Here is a 14,137-nt window from a genome sequence, read left to right on the forward strand (position 1 = left end):
ATTCTATTCCAACCTGATTGAGAACCGACAGATGATTAGCCGTGCTGTGACAGAGCATAGGACCATTTTCACTGAGAGGATTATGTAGCCATTGACAACGGTGATGCCCTACATACAGCTTGCCATGGAAAGGAGTAAGAAGGATTGGATGAATGTAATAAGAAAGTAGAGATTCAAGAGGAGCACAGCATCTCCATACGCCTATCTGAAATTCCTACTATTGATTTACATAAGTATTTCTATCCATTTTATTTTCTATTTATTATTAATTTTCGAACTCATCATAAACCAATTTAATCTGCCTAACTGAGATTTACAAGGTGACCATAGCTTGCTTCATACCAACAATCTCTGTGGGATCGACCCTTACTCACGTAAGGTATTACTTGGATGACCCAGTACACTTGCTGGTTAAGTTGAACGGAGTTATGATCACACCAGGGATTATTAAGATCCCAATTTATCACACCATGATCTCTTTGGGGTATTTTTGATTTCATACAAATACAAAGAGACCAACTTTGAGGATCACAATTTCGTCCACCACCCTCCCACACTTGGCACGCAACATGCATCCCCACACAAAGCTTCACTGCTCTGCACTCCACAAGAGCAGAGCAGCCTCCTGGGAACACCCATGGGCCAAAATTCAATTAAAATTCCCTTTGAACTCAAATCTTCACCAATTGAACCAAGGCCATCCAAGACCCATTCTCCCTCAAATCCAAAGCAAGCAAAGCCCACTCAACATGACTCAAAGACACACAGAGAAGCTAGATTAGGAATTTCATTTTATGAATTTGTTTTTAATTTTAATTTCATTTTATTTTCATTTTGTAAAAAGCCTATATAAAGGCATCACTCTCATTTCAAAAGAGGAGCTCGATTAAAAAGGCTGGCTCCACTAGGGAGCATTAGGAGTAGAGAGAGCTCTCTCCTTTAATTTTCATTTCTGTTTTAAATCTTGGATTGAGAAGTGAAGGAATTCTGTTTCCCTCTTGGTCTAAGATCTCTCTTGGTTGTTCTTCTGCATAATTTCAGAGAACTGAGAATTGAATCTGAGTTTTCATTTATTGCTTTCATCTTTAATTTACCTGAATCTTGTTCTCTGTTGGATCAAGGAAGGAATTGAGATCTAGACTTGTTTTCTAGTCTCATTGATTCCCTGAGATCCTCACTTGTCTCTTTAGATTTCATAATTGAATTGAGTTTTCTTGCTGATTTACTTCTCTGCTACAATTTCCTTCTCTGCAATTTTTACTTTGTTGCATTGCTTCCAATTTATATTTCCTGCACATTTACATTCTACACTTTATCTTTGAGCTTGCTACAAATCTGAATTTACTTTTCTTTCCTTGGATCCATTGCTCTCTTTAATTCCCAGCACCCAAGTCCTTTTACTTTTCATGCAATTTAATTCTTATGCAATTGTTCCAAGTTTTGCTTGCTGCTTGCTTTAATCTCCTTGTTCCCATTCCCCTTTATATTTACTGTAATTTACATTTCTTATCGTTTAAGTTTCTGCAATTTACATTGCTTGCTCTTTAAGCTTCCTGCCTATTTACATTCTGCAATTTAAGTTCACTGCTTTTTACATTCTGCTGCAACAATTCTCACTCATCAATGTTAGCTTGACTAAACTAATCAGCCACTAAAGTTGCTTGATCCATCAATCCCTGTGGGATCGACCTCACTCTTGTGAGTTATTACTACTTGATGCGACCCGGTACACTTGCCGGTTAGGTCTATGTGTTTGGAAATTCGTTTTTCCACAAAAACACCATCACACACCTTTCCCCAAGCTTCCAGTACTTGTTTACTATCCACTTCAACACACATCTTTTCGGAATTCCACCCAAAACCACTACAACCCAACATCTCAGCCACAAACATATATTTTTCTTTCAGCCGCTTGTGTTTGTTTCTAATGTGTTTCACAGTGAGACCACATCCAGGAAACTTTTCATTCATCTTGTTCGCAAGTTTTTGAAATGCCCCTGGCTTAAATTGACCGGCATCTGCCCTTTTGCCTTCAACAACCAATTCTTCCATAAACACCACAAATTGTTCAGTTTCTTGCTCAGTCCATTGGCGGGGTATGGAGGCCATTTTCTCCTAGATAAGAACAAATAAAGTAAACCATGCCAGCATAATAACTATCAAAATTAGAGTTCAATGGTATTAGAATTATCTTTATAATTACTTACAGCAAACTAAATTTGGTGGATATTCTAGATTTTCTCGTCCGATATCTAGATTTATCACTCTTCGGGACTGTGACATCTATGTAAGTTCCATCTAATGCTCCTAGACAACCCTATCAAATGTAAAAAAAAAAGTTATTACATGCAGAGTAAACATGACCAATAAAAATTAGAGCTACATACACGACCTACCTTGAACCATTTCCATCTGGGATCTACACAATCTTCCGGTACAGGGTTTGCCTTTGCAAATAAGATACTTTGGACACGCAAAACCGAACACAATACCTTGTGAAAATACCTACTAATAGTTTTACCAGACCTATAGAACCTAACCTGTATGCTGTGATTTTTGGTATGGTGAGCTAATATGATTAAGAAAGTATCAACTTGCTCGCCTATGCCAACATGACCATCTTCGTCTAATCCACCTTGAACTTGTAACAATTCACATAAAGTTGCAAATGCATTCAAACTCATTCTTAACTCCCATATGCAATTTTTATCTCCACCCTCCCCAATGATATTATCTAATGCATCTCGCCTTAGTGGCAATATGTTCACTCTTCGACCAATCAAAGAATGACCCCGCCTTCTATTCCTAATATACATATATAGAGTCATTAAAAAAAGCAGCATTAACGTGTCAAATTGCATTCTCATAATCCAGTAATATCCAACACATAGCTTAATTTGTTCAGAACGATCCATCATCACTTCCTAAGAAACAATAACAAGTAAATACATAAAAGAAGAATCCTAATAATTTCTACAAACACATAATACAAATCATGATAGTAAATAACTTGGTAAGCAGTTTGATGAGCAATTTTATAAACACAATACAAATAAATTGTCCTCTAGCATTCTTCAATAGATAATAATTAAAAAGCTCACCTATCAATAATTTCATAAGCAATTTAGTTAATATATTAATCAGCAATTAGAGCAACATTTTTATCCCTAATTTTATCAACAATCAGCACTAATAACATCAGCAGATCAGTAACAAAATTTTATTTATCACAGCAGCAACAACTTCTTCTACAACTCTTTTCTTTTTGAAGATTTTGCTGCATAGTTGGCCAGAAAATGTTTGATGGTGAAAATAATTTATCAAGTATAAATTATAACAAGTTTCTTTCAATTAAACACATGACTTTTTCCATTCTTTTTTCTTTTCAATTAGGAAAAATAACTTATCAAGCTTCAAAATGCATTTAAAACAACCACCATCGAGATTATCCATTGTCTATTCAAGATTTCAGATGAAAACAAAATAAATAATGAACAATACCCAAATACTCATGTTTACATACAATTTGATTGTCCACATACCCAAATTCTGGAATAGCAATTAATCAACAATAACCCATCTGATCAATAATCAAAATTAAAAGAAGAAACTTTACAAAAGAAAAAATACGAGAGACAACGAGGCAAAGCACACCCAGAGGGCAGATGTTGCAGCAGCGGAGGATGAAAGACTCAACGCGCAGCAGAAGCACAGCTAGGATTTGAGGTTAACGTGGCTACGAGATGGAGAGGCGAAGATGGCAGAGTAGCAACAGAAGCTCACCGCGACCGGAGCCCAGCATGCAGTAATCAGAGAGGAGAGTCGGCGGAAAACATAGACAATGTGCGGCGGTGGTAGACCTTCGATGATGCAAAATAGCTACACAAGAAATTTTCATTGCTTAGGGTTTCATACAAACAGGGGACCCCTTTGGAATATCAAAAAGTTAACGAGGACAAAATCGTCTGAAAATATTGATCCTGATCCGTGTCCATCGACCCAAATCCGTGTCTCAGCATTTTACTGAGACATGAAATACATGTAACTTGTGTGTGTTTGTGTGTAACCGTGTCCTTCTTATTTCTGTGTCTCAAAATCCAAACAATAGACACGTCTCACTGTGTCTATGTCTTGGCAAGACACGGACATCAAACAAACACAGCCTTAGGTAGTTCTATATCTGCTTTAATGGGAAATATACCTGAAAAATGTAGTGACCCAGGTCCATGCATGGTTAACTGTACCATTGGAGTGTGATATTTTCTGACTGCATGTGTGATTTAGGAGCATGTGTTAGTATAATGCCTTTATCTGTATATGATGTTTTAAGGCTCCCTCCCTTAGAAAGGTCGGCAGCTCGTTTTGTGTTAGCAGATAAAGGTATTATTACAGTGGCTGGAGTTGCTGAAGATGTATTAGTGGGTATTAAAGGTCTCACTTTCCCTATTAATTTTTACATCCTAGAGATGCCCCCAACATGACTCAGAGAAACCATCATCAATCCTACTCGGAAGACCTTTCTTGAAGACCTCGAAGTTCAAATTAGATGCTTTTGCTGGAACATACTCTTTTGAAATAGACGGCCGAGTGGTAAGCTTTAATCTGAATGGAGTCATAAAGCATCCTCCAGAAGATCATTCTATCTTCCAGTGTGACATCATAGATGAGACCATAGCTGAAGTTCACCAGGAGGAGTTTGAAAAGAAGTACGTAGGACAAGGTCCGAGTGTGGGGAATTTTGAAGACAATGAAAGTACTCTGCCACTGCCACCAGCTCCAGACAATCCAGAGCCTAACCATGAACAGAAGTTAGAATTGAAACCCCTCCCTCCACACCTCAAATATGCTTACCTCGAGGACAAGCAGAAGTTTCCAGTTATCATTGCACGGGACCTCACTTCTGAATAGGAAGAGTAGTTACTTAGTGTGCTGAGGAGGCACAAGAAAGCAATTAGGTGGAGTTTAGCAGACATAGTAGGAATCGAACCTCAAGTTTGTGAGCATAAAATATTTTTAGAAGAAGGAGCAAGACCCGTTCGTCAGTATAAAATATTTTCTCGAGGACTGTATGGAGGTTTTTATGGATAATTTTAGCGTTTATGGTGATTGTTTTAGCCTTTGCTTGGATAGTCTATCTAGAGTATTAGATAGATGTGTTAGTACAAATCTTGTATTAAATTTTGAAAAATGTCATTTTATGGTTAAACAAGGTATTGTACTAGGACATGTTGTGTCTAATACTGGCATTTCTGTAGATCCAGCAAAGGTGGATGTTATTTCTAGTTTGCCTTACCCCTCCTCTATGAGGGAAGTCCGCTCGTTCCTTGGACATGCAGGTTTTTACCGAAGATTCATTAAGGACTTCAGTAAGGTAGCACTTCCCTTGTCCAGACTACTGCAGAAAGATATTGAGTTCGAATTCAGTGAGGATTGCAAACAAGCGTTTGATAAGCTAAAAACCGACCTGACTCAAGCTCCAATTGTGAGAGGACCCGACTGAAGCCAGCCATTCGAAATCATGTGCGATGCTTCCAACCATGCAGTAGGAGTAGCGTTGGCTCAACGTGAAGGTAAAGATCCTTTTGTCATTGCTTATGCGTCTAAGACTTTAGACACTACTCAGTCTAACTACACTACTACTGAAAAAGAGCTTCTTGCTATTATTTTTGCTCTGGATAAATTCCGAGCCTATTTACTTGGTGCTAAGGTAGTAGTGTATTCCGACCACGCAGCTCTAAAGTATTTATTAGCTAAAAAGGAATCCAAACCAAGGCTTATACATTGGATACTGCTACTACAAGAATTTGATTTAGAAATAAAGGATATGAGTGGTAACCAGAATCTAGTGGCAGACCACTTGAGTTGCCTTGAGCACATTAAAGATGACTCCACTCCTATAGCTGATAATTTTCCATTTGATAACCTACAAGCAGTATCTGAATGAGTCTAAATATTATATATGGGATGACCCATATTTATGGAGATGTGGCGCTGACCAGGTAATTAGAAGGTGTGTGCCTCAATTAGAATTCCAGTCCATTTTAGAGGCCTGTCACTCATCAGAGAGCGGAGGACATTTTGGCCCTCAAAGATCAGCTAGAAAAATCTTAGACTGTGGATTCTGGTGGCCCACTCTTTTTAAAGACGCTGCTGAATTTTTGTAAATCTTGTCCCCCATGCCAAAGGTTTGGTAATATATCCCAGAGGGATGAAATGCCTCAACAAATTATGCTTTTCTGTGAAATTTTTGATGTTTGGGGCATTGACTTCATGGGTCCATTTCCAAATTCTAATGGCCACCTTTATATACTGTTAGCTGTAGATTATGTCTCTAAATGGGTGGAAGCAATTCCTACCCATACTGATGATGCTAACACTGTTGTTTCCTTTGTGAGAAACCACATTATTTGTCGCTTTGGATCACCACAAGCAATCGTGAGCGATCAAGGCACCCATTTTTGTAACAGGAGACTAACAGGATTACTGAAGAAGCATGGGATCATTCATAAAATAGCAACTGCCTATCATCCTTAGACTAATGGGCAAGCCGAAGTGTCTAACAGAGAGATAAAACGCATATTGCAGAAGATAGTTAAACCTCATAGAAGAGACTGGAGCACCAAGCTGCAAGATGCACTCTGGGCATACAGAACAAGCGTACAAGACACCTATTGGGATGAGTCCTTTTCGCTTAGTCTATGGCAAGGCCTGTCATCTTCCAGTTGAAGTGGAGCACAAAGCTTTTTGGGCAGTAAAGGAATGCAACATTGGATTTGAGAAAGCCGGAGCTGAAAGGAAGTTACAATTGCAAGAATTGGAGAGCCTTCGCCTAGAAGCTTATGAGAACTCAAGGCTGTACAAAGAGAAAATGAAAGCTGTACATGATCAACACATCAAGAGGAAAGTGTTCCAACCTGAGGATTTAGTCGTCCTTTACAACTCCAGACTGAGGCTCATGCCAGGCAAGCTGCGATCAAGGTGGGAAGGTCCATATAGAGTCGAGAAGGCTGAGCCCTATGAAGTTTTTCACCTAAGTCACCCTTCAAGCTCTGAACTCATCAAGGTTAATAGACATCGTTTGAAGCTCTATCATGGTGAGAAGGTGACGAAAAACAAGGAGTTAGATATCTTCCTCTTGGAGGATCCACTCGCAACTGTAAACTGAGCTCCTGAAGCATCCAACTTAAGGACGTGTAAGCAAAGTGCTAGGTGGGAGACAACCCACCACGGTATGATCATTCCCCTTCTTCTCCTTATCTTCCCTCTTCTATAACTCTTCTCCATACTACTGCCTATATCTTGCACCTCATCTGCATACTGCATTTACATAAAAAAAAGAGCGTGAAAAAGCACGCGACGCGCCAGCGTCACCGACGCGTCCGCGTCGCATGGACATTGGAAATAAAAAAGGATTGAACAGAGAGTTGCGTCGGAATGTGGCTGGAGGCATGCGTTAGGCATAATATGATTCACGCGACCACGTGGATGACGCGACCGCGTCATTTGCAATTTGGCCTCACCACGCATCCGCGTCACCCACGCGAACGCGTGGCCCTGCAATTCGTCATAACAAGTGTGAATTGCCGAAAGTTGTGCCGGAGCTAGGCTGCCCTTGTGCTAATCGCACAAGCCCTTTCACGCGAACGCATGCCCTACACGTCCGCGCCGTTTTCTTAAGATGGCCATCCATGCGATCGCGTCATCCACGCGACCGCGCCACCCAAAATTTTGGCAAAACATAAATTAAACAGAGAGTTGTGTGAGCGTGAAGCTGCCCTCGCGCCACTAGCGCAAATCACGTCACGCATTCGCGTGACCGACGCATCCGCGTCACCTCACTTAAAGGCTTTCCATGCGACCGCATGCCCCACGCGACCACGTCGTTTGCGCCGCCCAGCTTGTTCAAATCTGCCAGACTGTTTATCTTTTCTTTCCCCCCTAATCTTATTTCTTTTCTCCCCTCTTCCATCTTTCCCCCCTCTTTTTCTATTAACAAGGTTTTCTTTTCTTCTTCTCCCCTTACTTTTCTATTATTCTTCTTATTTTTATATGTTATCTTCTTTTCTTCTCTTTTCTTTTTACTTTCACTATCCATGTTTTCTTCTCCTTTCTTTTCTTTTTTCTTTTAATTGGTGTTGAAAATTTATTTGGGTCATTATTTTGCTTGTGGATTGTTAAGAAATAGTTTGACAATTATATATTTTTTTTAGGATTGCTTGCATGTTCAATCTAATACTTTCCATACCTTAGTTATCATGCATGCTATGTGTTTGTGAAAATGCCCGTATGGCATCATGCACTTTTCTACATTATTCTATACTACTATTCAATGCTTGCTTTTCACAAATTCCCTTTACTATTTTATTAATTGAATTTAATTTTCAATACAAACGTGATGGTTTGTTACAAATTGATGCTTGATCTATGCTACTCATGCCCTTGCCAGCATGCCAATAAACATCTTGCATCTACTTACCCTATCATGCACTTGCTTTATTCCCTTTAATGAACTTTTCACATGTTGTCATAACTATGTGTTCACTTCATTCATCTTTACCGTGCACTGATTATCACTCATTCAATCCTCTTCCTTGCTCTATCTCTTTAAATTTGATTTACTTTCTCTTCCCTTTTTCAGGATGGCCACCAAGAAAGGCAAGGAGAAACCTACTCCCAAATCAACAGCAAGGAAAGGAACGAACAGAATATTAGTGGCAGAGCCTTCTTCAACTGCAGTCAAGCCCTCAACAAAAAGAATTAAAAGGATTATAAAGGTTGATGAAAAGGAGAGAGCCTTCCCAGCAAAGGACACTGCACGATTTCCGAATCGCTACTGTGAGAAGATGTTTCCTATTCTGGCAGCTCAGAATTACAACAATGAACACCTTCTTATCCTTCCACCTCGTATTGTCGACTTTGTTGAGCCGCAAGTTGCTCAAAGACATTGGGGTTTCCTACAGAGACAACCAAGGCAGGTCAATCTTTCTTGGGTAGTCGAGTTCTACTCCAACTTCCACCTGCTAACCCTGTAGTCTGTTTATATACGTCAGAAGCAAGTCCCCATTACAGAAGAGGCCATTCAGCGAGCCTTAGATCTTCCCCCTGCTCCAAAAGGATTGGACGCTTTTCAGAAAGCTGTCATCAAGCACCAGGCATACAACTTTGACTGGGATGCTGTTCTCAGAGTTATCGCTCAACCTGGCAGCAAATGCATCTTCGAATACCATCGTTCCCGTCCTAAGGGAATCTCGGCTTCCGCACTTACCTTAGAGGCTCATGTATGGGCATAGATTATGTCCCATTACGTCTTCCCGAGCACTCATGAGTCCTCCTTCACCGCAGACATGGCCGTTCTACTATGGTGCATCCTCACAGACCAGCCTTTGAATTTACCGAGACATATCCGGAATGCTATGGAACACGTGCAGATTGCGGGCAACCTACCTTTCCCCGCCTTGGTCTCTGATCTTATCTCAGCAGCTGGAGTCTCCTACAGAGCTGGAGACACCAAAGCCATACTTCCACGGGATGATCAGTACGTCCCCAACGGGAGATATCTCAGGCCACCACTTGCCACTACCAGCCAGTCCACAGAGGATGATGCAGTTCCTCCACCATCTACTAGTCAGCTGCTGCACCAAATACTAAAGCAGTTGGACCAACAAAAAGAGAAAGTAAAGCTCTGAGAGTGCCGCAACCACCACCGTTTCAAATACCTCAAGGAGCTACTCACAGGCAATCACAGACCTGACAACGACCCAGGCACTCCGAACTCCACTTCCTTCACCAGCACAGGGAGCTATGATGGTCCTGATCGTGGAGATACTGCCACCAGCCCACCATTGCTCCTGACAGATGGCATCGAAGACGGTGCAAATCCTTAAGTGTGGGGAGGTCGGTCAGTACCTGACTTCCGGAGGTAATTCTTCTTCCCTAAACACCAATAAATTAGGATATTTAGTTAGTTTTTCTTTCGTAGAATAGGATAAATTGCATAGTAATAGATTAGTTGCATGCATGTTCTACTTGATTGAAAAGACAACAAATTTCTTCTAAGACTATTTTTTTTTGGAACAAAAATTTCACTAATTTTAATTAAAACTTTTATGTTAAATTTGCTTGGAGTTGTATTTGGAACATAATTTTTGAGCTAAAGAACACACAACCTGTGAGATTTGAGCCTTTATGCATGGTTACATTATTCAACCATAATTGTTTTATTCTTGTGTGTTTACTTCTCTATGATTGTAATCTATATTTTGTTCCATCCTATATGTCCAAGGTTTAATATATTTATATGCTGCATATGATTGAGGCCATTAATTGTTTAGCTCACTTATCCAAATTAAGCCCACCTTTTCAATTACCTTTGTTAGCCACTTTGAGCCTTTAAATCTCATTTGTTCTGTAATTTATCACATTACTAGCCTTAAGCGGAAAAACAATTATATATCCCAATTTGAATCTTTGGTTAGCTTAAGATAGAATTGTGAGTGCTAATTAAGAATGATCAATAAATAAATAAGGGGACAAAACTGCCCCAATGCTGAGTTAAGAATTCAAGGATCAATGCATGTATGATAAAATTAAAAAAAAGTTGATACATGAGTATGGAATGTGAAAGGGAATTCTGGGTAGCTAGGTACGAATTCCAAATTTATATAAAATATATATAGGTTATGTTAAGGTTTGAGTTAATTAAAGATTCAATTTATAAGCTCACTTAACCATATATGTATCCTTACCCTTACCTTGGCCCCGTTACAACCTTGAAAAGACCTCATGATGTTGCATTGGTATATTAAATGTTGTTGATTGGTTAGAAGAAGAACAAAATTTAGGGAGCATGATTAGAGAAGGATAGAGTGATTACCCTATACACTGGAGAGATTAGAGTATACATACATCATCAGTGAGGGTTCAATGCTTAAAATTCTATGTTGCCCGCTTTCAGGAGCTACCTTCTTGCATTTTTTATCTGTTCTTACTATATGAGAATTGAATTAGTGAAACTTGATTTGTAATTATTTTGAAGAGCTTATTTACTCTTGATCAAGTGGACAAGAATCATATAGTTGCATTCACATATATAGGTTGCATTGCATTGCATGAGTTTTTACATGTTCCTACTCATTTATTCTATCTCCTTCAACTAAGCATGAGGACATGCTAATGTTTAAGTGTGGGGAGGTTGATAAATCACTATTTTATGGTTTACAATGTGTTTAATTGTGTGGTTTTATCATGATCTTTACCCACTTATTCATATAATTAGCATGCATTTATATTTCCTTCCTAAAATTATTACATAATTGAAAACTTACTTCCTAGATACTTCTAATTAGGTATTTTAATTTTCCTTTATTCCATTCAGTATCGTGATCTGTGTGTTAAGTGTTTCAGGCTTTATAGGGCATGAATGAGTGGGAGATTGGAAGGAAAGCTTGCAAAAATGGAAGGAATACAAGAAATTAAGGAGATGACCAGCGAGAAGTGACACAGCCGCATGACTCACGCAACCGCGCGAAAGAGAGGAAATCACAGTGACGCGGCTGCATGGCTCACGCGACCGCGCGGATTGGAAAAGCATAAGCGACGCGGAGGCATGGATGACGCGCCCACGTGGAAAAGCGAAACGCCGAATGACGCGTCCGCATGAATGACGTGACCGCGTGACGTGTGCGATTTGTAGAATCTCAGAAGTCACTGGTAGTGTTTCTGGGCCGGATTTCAACCCAGTTTTCAGCCCGGAAACACAGACTAGAGCCAAGGAACATGCAGAAACAAAAGAGAACATTCATTCCGCATAATTCTTAGTTTTCTAGATCTGAAATTGCTCCTCCCCTTGGTTTTACTCACTTGAACATTCATAGTTAGGATTTTGAAGATTTTGGCTTTATCTTTTGAGAAAAGTCTACCTCCGGTATTAGTCATTATATTCTTTCAATTACTTTTCATTTATTATTCTATATTCTTAATTCCCCTAGAGTTGAAATTGGATTATTTTTACAAGTCATTAATATAGACTATTTTTATTTTCAATTAATCCTTTTCATTATTATTTATCATGTCTTCTTTTATTTTTATAACGACCCAACTCCCAGTATGCCATGGTCATACAAGAAGCTAAGTGTTACTAACTTATCCTTCCTAATTATTAAATAATATTTAATATATGAGCCTGTTCCTTGTTAGAACGATGCCAATTTTACGAGTAGCTTTTTTTTAAACGTTGCCAATTTTACAAGTAACTTTTTTTGTTGCGGATAATAAGGTAAAATAAACAAGCATACACTAGGAGAAATAAAAAGGAAGCATAAAGAAACATATAACACAGCTAATAATATACATCACGTACACTATAACAAAATATATAGCGTTCACAAAAGATCAAGTCAGTTTACATCCTCGTCATCCTACGTAGCTAATATATACACGACACTCCTAGGGCCTGGCCCATACAAAAAGACGCTAAACAGGCGCCCAGGCTAGCCTAACCACTATATAGCTCCTAGCTCTCGGGTGTACTAACACAAGTGAGAGACTAACTAACTAAGGAAGATCTTATATGAAATAGAACATGCTTCCATACTAGTTTAAACAACTTTCAATTATGCATTTTAAGTTTTCTGATGAAGAAGTCTATGCTTGCTAGTCTTTATGTTATTGCATCATATCTTTACTTATTGTATGCTTGTCTTGTAAAATCAAATAAAAAAGAGAATGATTTTTCTTCAAAAGACTAGAGTGGAGTTCATGATATGGAGTAAGTTTTTAAGTTTGTGGTGTAGTCATAAGTTAGCTAAGTTGGTTCAACCATAAGGTGGGGATGACAACTATCTCGCCTAAATACTACACTTTGAATATACCCATGAGACTAAGTAAATAACAAGATCCTAATAAGAGAAAGGGAAAGAATACTTAAAGTGAAAAACAAAAGAAAAAGAGTAAGCAATAAGGCTAGGCACCAATGGTTTTAATCTTGAGGCATGTGTTTGTGGTGTTCCTGTGTGAGGGATTTACTTGGATGAATAAGCTCTTAGGGGTGCCTTATCACTTGGTAACTTGGGTTAACTAACTCGGGATTATCAGCTGAAAGTTCACTATCAAGAGTAACCCTCACTACAGAGCATTTAGTAACCCAAAGAGGTGCTGGACACCAAGGTCTCAAAAAAGGAAAATAAATGAACCAGATGCCTGTGGTGTGTATGTATGGGGGAGAGACTTGAGGGAGTAAGTCCTTAGGGGTGTCTCAACACCTAGCACCTTGAACCAACTGGTTCGGGAGTGTTGGCTGAAAGCCTATCTTAAAGAGTTGCTCCCTTACAGAGCACTTAGCTTGATGAACACAAATAAGCCCTGGAATGACAATAAAAGGAACAATAAAAGTCTCATGGGATGTAAGCAAAATCAGTGTTTTAGGACATGATAAAGGTCTGAAAGCCAGTAATGGAATGAACCTAAGTTGCTATTCATGAAACCACCATAAAATCAGTGACATGACTTCCACAAGAATGACTCATTTCTCTTGGCATTCCATTCATCATTCTCTTGTTCCAGTACTTTCTTAGGGACAAGCAAGCTTTAAGTTTGGTGTGTGATGCTAGGGCATCTTGGCCAGTTTCACTGACCTTTTCTTTACTGTTTTTAAGGTAGTTTCATGCATTTCCTTAAGAAATAAGCTAGTTTTGGGTAGATATTCACTTACACCTTGATTCAAGCATACATTTTGAATTTTACATGATTTCATGAGGATTTTGCATGAGTTTAATAACAAATTGTATGTTGCATTACCCATGACTTGGACTAGAACTTTGATGCACTCTATTGCTTGATTTCAGGACCAAAGGAAGCAATGAAGAACCACTTAGCAGTCACGTTAATCTAATTAACGTTACCACTAACGTGGAATGGGAGGTAACTTGCAAAGTTAATGAGAAAAGTGATTGCCAATAACGCTCTCGAAGCCGTCATTGCCCACGTTAAGAGTCACGTCAACTAAGTTAACGTGAACTCTAACGTGAAGAAGGGACTTTGAGCCAACGTTAGTGACACTTAACATTATCACTAACATTGGCCAATGATCATAAGTGGCCACGTTAGAGTCCATGTTAACTTAGTTAACGTGGCCTCTAAT

This window comes from Arachis duranensis, chromosome 2 (genome assembly GCF_000817695.3).
Source record: "Arachis duranensis cultivar V14167 chromosome 2, aradu.V14167.gnm2.J7QH, whole genome shotgun sequence".
NCBI lineage: Eukaryota > Viridiplantae > Streptophyta > Magnoliopsida > Fabales > Fabaceae > Arachis > Arachis duranensis.